The sequence below is a fragment of the Phaseolus vulgaris genome, chromosome 11 (genome assembly GCF_051622355.1).
Source record: "Phaseolus vulgaris cultivar YP4 chromosome 11, ASM5162235v1, whole genome shotgun sequence".
Lineage (NCBI taxonomy): Eukaryota > Viridiplantae > Streptophyta > Magnoliopsida > Fabales > Fabaceae > Phaseolus > Phaseolus vulgaris.
The window spans coordinates 40,378,824-40,392,257 of record NC_143508.1 but is presented as its reverse complement, the minus strand read 5'-3'; the positions used below and the strand labels follow the sequence as shown (position 1 = coordinate 40,392,257).

General features: G+C 31.3%; 1 long non-coding RNA gene and 1 pseudogene across 1 annotated transcript; both read right to left on the bottom strand.

The window, feature by feature from the left end:
• Positions 1 to 943: 943 nt before the first annotated feature.
• LOC150023246 (uncharacterized) lies at positions 944 to 2,140 on the bottom strand (annotated as a pseudogene).
• Positions 2,141 to 2,232: 92 nt separating this feature from the next.
• On the bottom strand, positions 2,233 to 4,324 carry LOC137810508 (uncharacterized). The gene is made up of 3 exons (XR_016517536.1): positions 4,063 to 4,324; positions 3,349 to 3,395; positions 2,233 to 3,249 (listed from the first exon to the last, which is right to left on the bottom strand). It is a non-coding gene; the product is annotated as an uncharacterized LOC137810508 (long non-coding RNA).
• Between the last annotated feature and the right edge of the window lie 9,110 nt (positions 4,325 to 13,434).

Below are 13,434 nucleotides of genomic sequence, written 5' to 3'. Positions count from 1 at the left end.
CTTTCTCAACCCACAGTCCCTTGTGGTGTCAGCCCATTTACATTTGAACAAGATAACCTTAAAATGACCATAGTAATTAAGCTCAATTATATCTTTTAATTTTCCATAATATGCCAAATCTGCTTGTCTAATATTTTGATCCACACCACTTACAACACATGATGTTGAAGAAGTTAAGAACACTCCACAGTTTTGGGTTTTTAAGTCATGTTCTCGACTTTCAGTTCTAAATTTGAAACCATTTACATTAAAGGCATAAATTCTTCTAGCATGTGTTGTTGGACCTTGAGCTAGATACTTAAGATCATTTGCAACTGTACTTGAAATCTCTGTGTTATTAATCTACAAAAATAATGCTTGTTGTCAGTATATCTTTGAAATTGACATTTTTAACTTGTAAAAACATATTGTACCTACCCTTTGAGGAAACCAATTCATGAAATCCTTATTGACAATCTTTTCTAGCTCTGTATTTGGAATTCTTCTCCCTCTAGATCTTTTTCGTAAATGTTGTCTAAATTCCCTAAGAAAAAATTTGAAACCAATATATTACTAATAATTCCATAAAGGATAACTTTTCAACATAATTAGATTTATATTGAGTGTTAATACTCACTCAATGTAAGGTTGAACTTGAGGGCAATTAAATAACACATATCGATGTGCTTGCGTTCTCTCAATAGTTGACATCTCAAAAGTTGAAGCAACACTTACAACTCTACCAATTGGTGGAAACAGGGTATTCAATTCTGAAATATTTGTGTTGAAAGAGTCATCTACACGTGAAGGTCTATTAGTTCTTGTTTTCATCCCTTCCATATATTGAGAACAAAAGGTCAAAACCTCTTCAGCTAGGTATCCTTCAGCAATAGAACCTTCAGGTTGTGCCTTGTTTCGAACATACGATTTCAGCAATAGACTGTATGTTTGATTATTCTTTCGCAATTAGAATAATCAAACTTTGAACTTAAAAAAAGTACAAAGGTTCGCAGGAAATTTACCTTTCTATGGGATACATCCAACGGTAATGTACCGGTCCTCCAAGTTTTGCCTCACCAGCTAGATGACATGTTAAATGAACCATGATTGTAAAGAAGGTAGGAGGAAATAACATTTCCAAGTGGCAAAGAGTTTGAATCATGCAAGACTCAAGTTTATTAAGATCAAATTGACTTAAACTTTTCCCACATAATTGTCGAAAAAATGAACACATTTCTACTATCATGGCAGTCACATTGTTTGGTAGAACATTACGTATGGCAATAGGTAGTAATTGTTCCATAAGAATATGACAATCATGACTCTTGAGTCCAAAAATCTTTCCACCTTTCAAATCTACTCACCTTGCAATATTACTTGAGTATCCATCTGGCATTTTAGCCTTTTTCAACGTCCGCAAAAACGTTTCTTTCTTTGTTTTTGACAATGAAAATACACTTGGCCGAAATCTTCCTTTATCATTTGGCCAAAGCTCTTTCCTTATACCCATTTCTTTAAGAACCTTTCGGGCTTTGAGATTATCTTTGGACTTCTTAGGGTCATTAAGTAATGTATACAAAACATTGTCACAAACATTTTTCTCAATATGCATCACATCTAGACAATGGCGTAACAAGTTGGTCTACCAATAAGGAAGTACAAAAAATATACTTCTCTTTCTCCATTGCTCTTCTCCAACTTGAACAACATTCTTTCCACGAGCCCTCTTACTTGTATCTATAGGGTCTAATGGTTTTCCAAATGTAACATTCACACCCTCAATTTGATTCCATATGTCTGACCCTAACAAAGGTTTTGGTGCATCCCTTAGTTCATTTGTTCCATCAAAAAGATGATGATTGAATCTGAATCTGTGCTCTTTATTTAAAAATCTATGATGTCCCATAAAGCAGAATTTACCCCTGTACAACCAAGAAGAGTCGGTTTCAAAGTTATAGGTAGGGCAAGCAAGACCAGTGTGCGTGTTCCATCCAGAAAAATTACCTAGCCCAGGGAAGTCACTAATTGTCCACAACAAAGCTGCTCGCAAAGTAAACATTTCTTTTTTTGAATAGTCAAATGTTTGCACTCCATCAAACCATAAATCCTTCAATTCTCTTATGAGTGGTTCTAAGTAAACATCAATGTCATTTCCTACCATTTGTTTTCCAGGAATTATCATGGAGAGGATAAAAGATGTTTGCTTCATACACTGCCAAGGAGGGCGATTGTATGGGATGAGAACCACTGGCCATATACTATGGTTTGTACTCATGTTTCCGTAAGGATTGAAGCCATCAGCAGCTAAGCCTAATCGTACATTTCGAGGATCATTTGCAAATTCTGGATGCAATAAATCAAATGATTTCCAAGCCTCGGAATCTCTAGGATGCCTCATCAACCCATCTTGATTATCCTTTGATGCATGTCATGTCATAGACTCAATCGTCTTAGAACTCATAAACAATCTTTGCAAACGTGGTTTTAATGGAAAGTAACGCAAGATTTTTGCGTATTGCTTCTTATCTTTATTTTTCCACTTAGATGTTTTGCACCGTTTACATTCTTCTAAGCCTTCATTGTCTTCACCCCAATATAACATACAGTCTTTTGGGCAAGCTGGTATTTTGACATAGTTAAGTCCAAGTTTGGTAATCACAGTTTTCGCCTCATAGAACGAGTTAGGAAACTTAGCATGTTCAAATGCGTCCTTTAGCAACTCTAGAATCATGGTCATTGCTTTGTCACTCATTCTACTCATGCATTTGATATGGTACAACTTCAACATGAATGATAACTTTGAATACTTTGTACAACCTTCATATAAGGGTTCATTATTGTCCCTCATCAATTCATCAAAGTTTGTCTTTCCTTCATCACCCACCATATTAGTTTGCAGATCATCAGCTTCAGTATCCTCATCATGCCCCGCAAACCCGAATGCATCATTCAACATGTCTTCCATCGGATTTTGAGATTCCAATAAATCTTCAATGACATGCGCACATGTGGCGACCATTGACTCAGTTACACTTGATCCTTCACCATGCAAATACCAAGTTTTGTAGTTCTGAGGGAAAGCTGTACATGTTAAGTGTTCTTGAACTACATCCCTTGTTTGCCACTTTTTGAAACCACATTTTGCACATGGACACTTAATTACAGGACCATTAGCATGTTGAAATGCAATATCCAAAAACACATTCAATCCATTTGCATACTCAATGGTGTTTTGTGATTTACAAATCCACGATTTATCAATTGGCATGACTACACCAAAACAGCAAAATAGAACATTACTTATCTAGTAATGTGTACATATATTATATATTAAACTGAAGTGAAAAAAGTTAACTAAAACAAACTTACTTGGAGTGATGGTTGTGAAGCTGTGAAGCTGCTAGATGATTATGAAGCTGGAAATTGTAATATAGTAGGTTTTATCCATTAATTGAGTCATAATATAATCAATCTTCACAATCTAACCTACATTTTATTCTGGCAAATCCATAATTTAAAATGGATGAAAATAATATTATATAATTTTATTAATTAGATTAATTACTAGATCTATACACTGTTTTAAAAAATAACTGGGTTCTCAAACGAATATCATATATACTTTATATTGATTTTATTATTTTTAATTGAATTTTTATGATTTTTAAAAAAACCGTCACAGATTTGTTTTATTTCAAAGATTTATACATTTTACAACACAAAATACCTAATGATTATAATTCAATTAAGTTAGGTCAAGTTATCAAATTCATTAATTTTAATTATAAAAAATTTATCCATTCAAAATAAAATTTAACGTTCTTTAGTATTGGCAACATGTTAAGAATATGATATACAAATAATTAATATTAATATGATAAAACATAAAAATAATTGTAAAAGTATTAGATGTTATGAATTAGGTTAACTAAAAAATTTAATACAACTCACTCAATCTAAAATAAAATAATAAACTATATAAACAACATATAATAAACTATATGAATTGTATTAAGCAATATTCAAAATACATTAATTTATAAAATCTGATATAATTGGTGAGTAATTTGTCTTTGAACGTACTCTTTTGGGTGCTGCCTTAAGAGCAATTCTTGTCCTATGACTCCTAATTATCCAAAGAAGTCCTGATTCACAAAATGATTCAGATTAGTGCATAAAATACAATAATCACCTTACACACTATATTGATAGCTTGTATTAAAAGAGTAGGGTAAGAATATTCCAAACAAGTGACATCCAACTTAAATAAACTTAAGAATTTTTTATGTAGAGACACATGAACAACGATGATGTAAGGTAAAAACCAAGCATGTTAGTGATGGCAAAATAGAATTTTACAAAAGTCATACAAGATTGCTTTTGCATAAGCTAGTTTTAACATTTGGAAAAACTTATTTTATTTTTTCCTCTTATTTTTCTTTTGTAGACTTATATAGATAAGTTTGGTCAAACAAATCCCTAGTTAATTACAGTAATAATAGTTATAGATGTCTCTAAGAGCTTATTTTTGTTTATTAAAGGGGATTGGTATCTTTCTTGATGGTCTCTATGGAACTGGAACAGGTTCCACTGTATCTGTGTAAGTTGCCCTTTAGGAATCACTAATACTAGTTGATCCCTGCATATGACCTTATTTGATTATATCTTTCTATGATAGCTTGATGAGCTTTAATGGTTGGTTACTCTAGGGAAAATGTGGGACTCCTTGGTCTAACCCATGTTAGAAGTCGCAGAGTTGTTCAAATCTTTGCTGGTTTTATGATATTTTTCTCAACTTTAGGTCAGTATTGATGTTTCAAACACAAGTTTTGACTATAATAATACTATAATAATCTTCAGACAATGTTTTAATAATCAATTGCTGCAAGCATGTACTAGCAGATCAATTCAAATCAAAGAAATCATTAATCAAAATGGTGATCAGTTCAACAAATAGGTGAGGGGTTTGAAGGCACTTACTACTTCCAAATAGGTAGGAGCTAGTCTTTTTGTTCCTCTCCAGATGCTTCCTAAATGAAATTGCCTTCTTAATCAAATGGTACAGATCCTCTGTACCATTTCTTCTTAATAAAAAGAAAAAAGTTTTTATAACAAATCATGTGAGAATGTACTAGAAAAACATAAGAGAACGCATTTTTATGACTCCCAATAAAAACTTTTCCCTTTTTATTCCTTACCCAACTTCCTATTTAATTACCTCAATGGCGTAGGAAAGAGGAAGAAGAAACAGTTTGATATGACCAACTCTCCAGAACAAAGAACCACAAGTTTAAAAAACCTAAAGTATTTCTTACCAAGCCTTTCAGAATTTCCTTCAATCTGCATAAAAAGCTCTCGTGCAGCTTCAACTATGCCTGAATGCCCAAGGTGGGGGAATGATGAAGTCACATCAAAATGAATGTAGTTGCAACTGCAAACAGAACATAAAATGTTGAAGTGAGGGACCAGAATATTGCGTTGGACCATAGAAAGGATCTATACAGTTTGGCCCATATAAAACTATTACACATTGGAACTGAAACTATAAGGTATATAGAGAAGATGATTTATGTAGATAAATGTAAATCAATAGGGATGTCATTACTCATTAGCCTTTGTTTATAAACAGTTTATAATCAGACATCATAGCATAACATGTCAAAATTCATTTTCCAGGGTATGTATGTCACAACCTTCCAAGTCATTGAAAACCAATCCGACAACAATACCAGAGGATATGTAGTTGTCCTAAAATTTAGAAGTTCAAAATTGCATCTTAAAATTGTGAGGATTGTTTATTGCTTTGTGTATTGCTCTATCAATTTTAGAACAGTGTACTGACTCAAAAAAAGTTATTCTGTAAACAAAACTTAGCTATTTTTTTTATGCTTAAAATATTATAATCCTAGTAGTACCTTCATAAGCTTCACACGTTGCCCCACCATTCTGAGGGCACAAGGTATTGGTAAATTAAACATGTTACTAATATAAGCAGTGACAACGTACGCCTTAGCTATTGAAACAATTATCTCCCTGAATCTTGATCGATAACTTACAAGACAAAACAGCTTGAATTGATGTAAATATTGTCCTACAGTATTGTCTTGTCAATAGGCTTTCGATTTGTGATTTTAGTATACATGTGACAAGCACAAAATTCTAACACAATTTTTTATTACCACTCTGGGTTTTCTCTCTTTCTCACTCATTCATCACACTTCGTAGTTCCTATACAATATGCAACTATCAATACACATAACTATCGCAACTCGATCTAAAATAGCTCAAGGATTGGAATAAATCAAGCATCGGTATATATGCATTATTCAACAACACAGCTTTTGCCAACAAAGTACTCATCTTTCTATCATAATCCAAACAGGAGATAAGGATAGATGCTGATAAACTGACATAAAAAAGAAAGTTGAAAGCAATTGTTATTGGACTCTTTCACCCCTCACCTTTTCACCCCTCCTTGAAGGATTTTTAATTCAAGTTAAAAATGTGAATATAGGAATAAAGGAATAAAGCAAGTTTTCAATTCTGAAGGAAAATTATGACAGTTAAAAATGACATAATTTAAAAGATAATTATGGCGGTTAAAGAAATGACGTATTATACTGAAATTTGTGGCGGTTATCAATAATCGCCATATTAAAACCGCCACTTTTTACACATTTTTTTGTAGTGTTATTTGTGTAAACTAAAAGGAACTTATAAGTACACAAAACAATATATAATATAAAAGAATAAAAATAAAAACACAAATAATCAAACATCTAATTCAAGTTTCCAAATTAATACCAAATCATTTTTATGATATATTTCTTGTCAACAACTTTATAGATAAAAAAGAGTAATTGTACACGAGAGTTTGGAGTGCTAAAAAAGAAAAGAAAGTATTATTTCTTTATTAACAGGGAGTGTTACACAATTATGAACAAATAAGTAGAAAACTAATCTCACTAATAAGCCATAAACCGTAAACCGTAAACCCCATATCAAAACAATAATCTAATGGTCCTAAATATATTTATTGAACGTGTGCACTTATATTTTGATGCAGCGCATCACTCTTGTGATTTTTGTTGTTATCAAGAAGGTTTGTCCTTTTTGAAGTAACCGCACCAAAGCATGATAATGAATAAGATGAAAATGAATAAGGTGAAAATAAAAAAAAAACACAACGATGGTAATGTAACAAAAAGAGACAAGTGTTTTGAATTTATGATTGCCAATTTTTTTTTAAGAAATCATATATGTAATGATGATGTTCCTCAGGAACATTAGGGACATTGGGAATATCAAATACATTAGCGACATAATGGGCAAAAGGGACATTAGAGACAAAAGGGATATTAGGGACATCACCCGGAAGAAAATTAGGGTTAGGGATGACAAAGCGGGGCGGACCGTGCGGGCCGACCCGCGGCCCGCTAGTAAAAAATGCGAGGCGGGCTGACCTTTTCAACCCGCTAACCCGCATTAGCCCGCGGCCCGCGCGGGCCAGCAGCGGGGCGGGGCGGGGCGGGCTGGCCCGCTAACCCGCAAGAAAAAAAAAATGGATGAAAGTTTTTCTAAGGCGACATCCAATGTTATTGAAATGGAAGAATATCAATAATGTTTTGGAATTAGGTATTTTTAATGTTTTGGAAGTGGAAGAATAGTGATATTTGATATTTATCTTAATGTTTAATGTTTTGATGTTTGAAAAGGAAGAATTTTTTTTTAGGTTTGATAGTACAAATATATAGGTTTAATTTGACAATTTTTTAAGAACAAAATGTAAAAAAAAAAAAAAACGCGGGCTGGCCCACAAACCCGCGGGTCAGCTCTTATGCGGGGCGGGTCGGGAATTCTAACCCGCAATAACTTTGCGAGGCGGGTTGGCCCGTCCCGCATTTTTGCGGGCCAAGCGCGGGGCGGGCCAATGCGGGGCAGGTTGGCCCGCTTTGCCACCCCTAATTAGGGTGGTACCCATCAACCATGTCAGTGACTTCCAAAACTAGTATTGAAAACAAAAAGAGAATGCACATGCCCTTGGAAAGTTATGGAGAAGATTTTGTTGGAAGAATTAACTTTGAACACCATAGAAAAATGCTAATGAAATAGTTAGTTGTGATAGAAAAGAGTTGCATATTTTGTTTATTTATATATTACATTAAGAGAAGAGAGGTGAAGAGGAAATCAATGTAGTGCATGCATGCAGTTAATGATCATTATTAGAGAAAAACTTATTATTGTTATTGCTTCATTTTGTCCTCAATTATATAATAATCTTTTTAAATGAGAAATAATTCAATATAACATGTGTGATTATTTAGTGCACTATCCTCTATCAGACAAAAAAAATGTATCCACATATCATCTCTTTATAATTAATTAACAAAATAATATAAAGATATATTAATATATTAATTATTAATAATATTACAATACTGAACTTGTTCATTTAATTTTTTTATGAAAACATATAATTTTCAAAATTAACTAGATTGATTAAATCATTATCTTATATATAATTTTTTTTTTATTTCAAATTGTATAGCAATTAATTTATTAAAATTTGTGAAATCAATTTATAATTACCACAATTAATTATCACGTTAATAAAATAATGTATTTATTTATGATATTTAGTTATTTTGAACATTCTAATTCTAATTGATATTGCAATCATATACTTTTTAATTGGAAGGTTAGTATATTTTGATGTATTTTATTTAAATTTATAGTAGTTTTAAATTAAAATTTTCGCAATATTTATTCTCAGTATATATATAAAATAATAATACCACATAATAACACCTTTATTTAGTATCTTCAATTGGAAGGAAGTTGAAGTTTTTTGGTTACTTTAATTTAAAAATATGCATAATTATATATTGATTACCTAGTTATTGTTGTGTATATTTTGATTTGAATTGATTCAAATGAATTTGTTCCTACTAGGGAGATGGGACCTAGAGAACTATTGAAGTCTTCTTCTCATTCCTTCGGTCGGTCAGGTTGCTGGGTGATGAACTGGGGTTCTTCTCGTCCTCCTGCTTCTCCTTCGGCACTCGGTCTCGGGTGAACACCGGATGGGGGTATCTACGAAGGCACTCCGACGCTCAAGTCAATAAAGCGGGTGATCAGTGCTTTGGTAGGTGAACAATAATAAATGACGTACCTTTCAACTTGGGATGTGTGCTATTTATATTATTTTAATAGGCTTACCTTATTGAGCCTGATTAGCAGAGTGGATCTCGCTTAGGGTTGTATTACCTAATCCTTAATGACAGATTAACTTAACTGACCTTGGTTTTAGCGTTAACGGTAGTACGAGTCGGCCGGTCGGGCCAGCTGTGATGATTCCACTTGTCTCAACCAAGCTTCCATGGTCTCGGCCAAGTCTCTTAGGTCTCGACCAAGTCTCTTAGGTCTCGGTCGCCTCGACCAAGTCTCTCAGATCTCGGCCAGGTAGACCAGGTCTCGGGCAGCCAGGTTGGTCTTCGGTCAAGGAGACCAAGTGTCGGTCTCGCCCATACCGGTACAGAATTAATATAATTATATATACTATATATGATTCATATTTAACATTTTAAAATTACTATTATTCTAAATAAAATAATTAGTTAGATTTTGAACAAGAAATAATTCTTTGTAAAATATTAATTATTATCATTATTATCAATTGAAAATATTAGTATTAAACTTTTTTAACTTGTGTCATTTTATTAAGTTTATATTTTTTTTCCCTATTACTTACTCCATCTTTTCATTTTATATATTTTGTTTAGTGTTATTTTTTTATAGTTTCATCTTTATCTTTTTTTTAAATATTTTTATACTCTCTAAATTTTAAAATATTTTAACATTTTTATCTTAATGTATTTCGTTAATTATGCATATATGGTTATTCTTGTTGGTTGACCTGATCCGGTCCTTGGTGGTGGATGTCAGACTGACTTCTCTTTTTTGTTGTTGTTACTTTGGGATGGTAATAATTCACAGTGAGAGGAGTTCCATCTGTTGATTACACTCCAACGATCAAGTTAGTGAAAACATATAATTATCAGAAATTGTATGCAAAATAACTGTATGAGTGTAGTCTCTCCAAATTTCAACTTACCACTGCTCAGGGTCTCAAGTCCCTTTTATAGTATTCATAGGCCTCCCTTCAGGAGTTTAACAAACATTAGAGATACTCAGTTAATATTTCCCTTTATTTTATGGTTACTGGTAGAACATTATTGTTGAACAAGGTGTTTTGATGTCTCCAAATCCAAGTGGATTGCATGAAGAGCCTTGCTGTTAGTTGTGTGTGTTTGTCTAGAGTAGTTGAATTTGTTAATCAACTCTAACAGATGATCCAAGGTTGTTTGATTTTAATTTTTTTGAAAAATATGTGTTTTCAAAAGAAAGTGAAAAATAAACCTCTTGAAATTTCGATTCAACCGGTTGTTTTACACTTATTGGATTTTGAAAAGGTTGACTTTGTTTGACTTTGTTGTCAAACAAATTCAATCGATTGTTTCGCGTTTTCATTCGATTGTTTTTCTGAAAACCTTAACATAATTTTGTTAGGTGGTTTTAATATGTTTTAACTAATCCTAACTGATTTTGGTTCTTGTAATAAATGTTTTGACCAACTGATTGGAGTATATAAAGTTTGTTTTACACTCCTGGTAATTAATTAACTAAGAGAAATTATTCAAATCAGCTTTTCTAAGATTGCTAAGTGCTTTAGATATTTTTTAAGAGTGGAATAGGATTGTGTTGTATCAAGTGTTGTTGGAGATCCCACATCAACTAGAGATGAGGACATTTCATTGTATATAAGTAGGTGCAAACCTTACCTCACGAGTCGGTTTTATGGGGTTGAGTTAGTCTTAAAGTCCAGTTCGTAATATGGTATCAGAGCCATTTTGAGCCTATCTTAGTGAGTGTTTGTTGGGCTTATCAGGCCACCCGCTATCGGGTCGTTATCGAACCACCCATAATATGTTATCCCACGCTCGAGCGGTCACTCTCGGTATGCGGGGGGTGTATTGGAGATCCCACGTCGACTAAAGATTAGGACATTTCATTGTATATAACTGGGTGTAAATCTCACCTCATGAGTCGGCTTTATTGGGTTGAGTTAGGCTTCACTTTGGTGTGTTGTGTCTAATCAAGGTTTTTGATTACTTAGTGAATTCTCAGTGGTTTCTGAGGACTGAATGTAACTTTTGGCAAATAGTGAATCAGTATAAACATTTTGTGTGAATCTTTCTTTTCCTACACTCTTTAAATTGCTTTTGGTTTGATTTTGTTCATTGATGGTATAAACAGCAGATTGTTTCGGGAAAACAACCGGTTAATTTTATGCAATCACATTAAAAAACAATTTTGAAATTAACTGAACTGATTTCTAATTGATTAATTTTTTCAAAGTCTTTCACTCTACCTTCAATACTAGCGAAAATCTTTCATAAACAATTCATCCCCCTCTTGTTTAAGGCCTCTAATTCTAACAATTATCTTTAATTGTTTATTTCTACTGAACTTTAGAATGACATATGTTTTTAACTAATTTGGTTATTCTTATGTTTTTTTAATTATCTTTTCAATATGGACTCCCAATTGTCTGGGCCGACCTCTTGCTGCATCATTAGGTTTATTATTTCTTTTGGGTCGAGTTATGTGTCTCCCCCAAATTGTCTTTACCAGTCAAGTTAACACACTTAAGTGCTCGAGTCGAAACTCCGAACACTCCAACCAGTAAAATGGTTAAAAGAGATTCCATAAAGAAAAAACATACTATATTATAGAAATATGTTTTTTTTTTAGAGTTTAAAATTTATATTTGTTTGCTTCTCATTCTTTAGAGAATATTATGTCTCTTACTATTTTTCACACATATATATAAATAATCTTCAATATTTATTTTCTTCAAATGTTACATAAAGATCTATTCTTTAAGTATATAATTAACCGCTACTTTTTTAAAGTAGTATATTTAGGTATTTTTAACATTTTAATTGATAGCACAATGACATGTTTATATTTGAATAGTTTATATAATTTTGATATATTTTATTTCAATTTTTAGTAGATCTTAATTAAAAAATTTGTAAGATTTTACTAAAAAAAATTAATAAATTAGAATCGATGAGAAATGAGTCTAAAGAGGCGAAGTCGTTGTTTATTCATGATCAATGTGTCGATTTTTCAACTAACTCTAAACGGGATAAGAGGTACTGAGTTTAAAATCGATGCACATAACAAGATCCTAGCTCATACTAAGTAGAAATTACATATTATAATATAATATCTTGCTTATGTGTGGACTTCATCCATATAAATAACAAAAAATGTAGGAGTTGATCTAGACGACACAAAAATAATTATTTTATAATTTTTAAAAAATCATGTGTGAGTTTGATAAAAAAAAAACTAGAGTTATATTGATTCACACTTATTTTTTTTTTAAAAAATGTTAAAAATGGGTTTAACTCACACATAAACCTGACATTAAAAAATTAAAAAAAAAAAAAAAAATTAGCATTTGAAGCAAACGAGTGAACACCTACTTTGTAAAAACATTGAAACTATAAAAATTTCAAATTAAACCCATAAAAGTAAAATATAAATATATATATATATATATATATATATATATATATATAAATTTACATAAAAATATAAATACAAAATTTTTAAAATTTTATATAATTTAAATGTGCTACAACTTTGTATGCTTTAAACTAGATTATTTACACATTTTGGTAATATAACAAAATATAGCATCAAAACTTTTCAAACTAAATTTGGACCACAAGAACACAAACATTAAAAAAAATATCATTTAATGTTAATCAATCAAATTAGTTAAAGAAATATTGTTTCAATTTTCATTTTACGATGTCATTTTATAATATATTAATGATAAGTTGAATTATTAACGCAAAGTACCATTTATTACATATAAAAAAATAGGTTATATCAAAATAAAATTATACAACCATGTGAAATATTGACCTATTTTTTAATTAACTAAAGTAGCAAATAAATTATTCATGTTTTTTGAAAACTAATATGTAAATAAATGTTTAACAATGTCGAAACTTTAAAATTAATCAAATTACTTTATTTATAGAGATATGTTAGGGTTTAAAAAAATAAAAATTCTTAAATACATTTAGTTTAAAAATAATTTTCTTATGCAGTACCCTATATAAAACAATATTTAAACTTATTAAATATTTTTTTACATTTGCACAATTAAATATCTTAATAATTATTATAGCATAATAAAAAAAAATATTTTATAGGAAATTATTTATCCACAGGTGTACGCATATTATGTATTATATTTAAACAATAAGTTTACTGCTTGTGAACATTTTATTAAAGTTTTTAGATTTTTGTTTAAGTAGGATTGGACTAATTAATAGTAGAACGGAGTCTTTATAATACTCTCTCAAATAT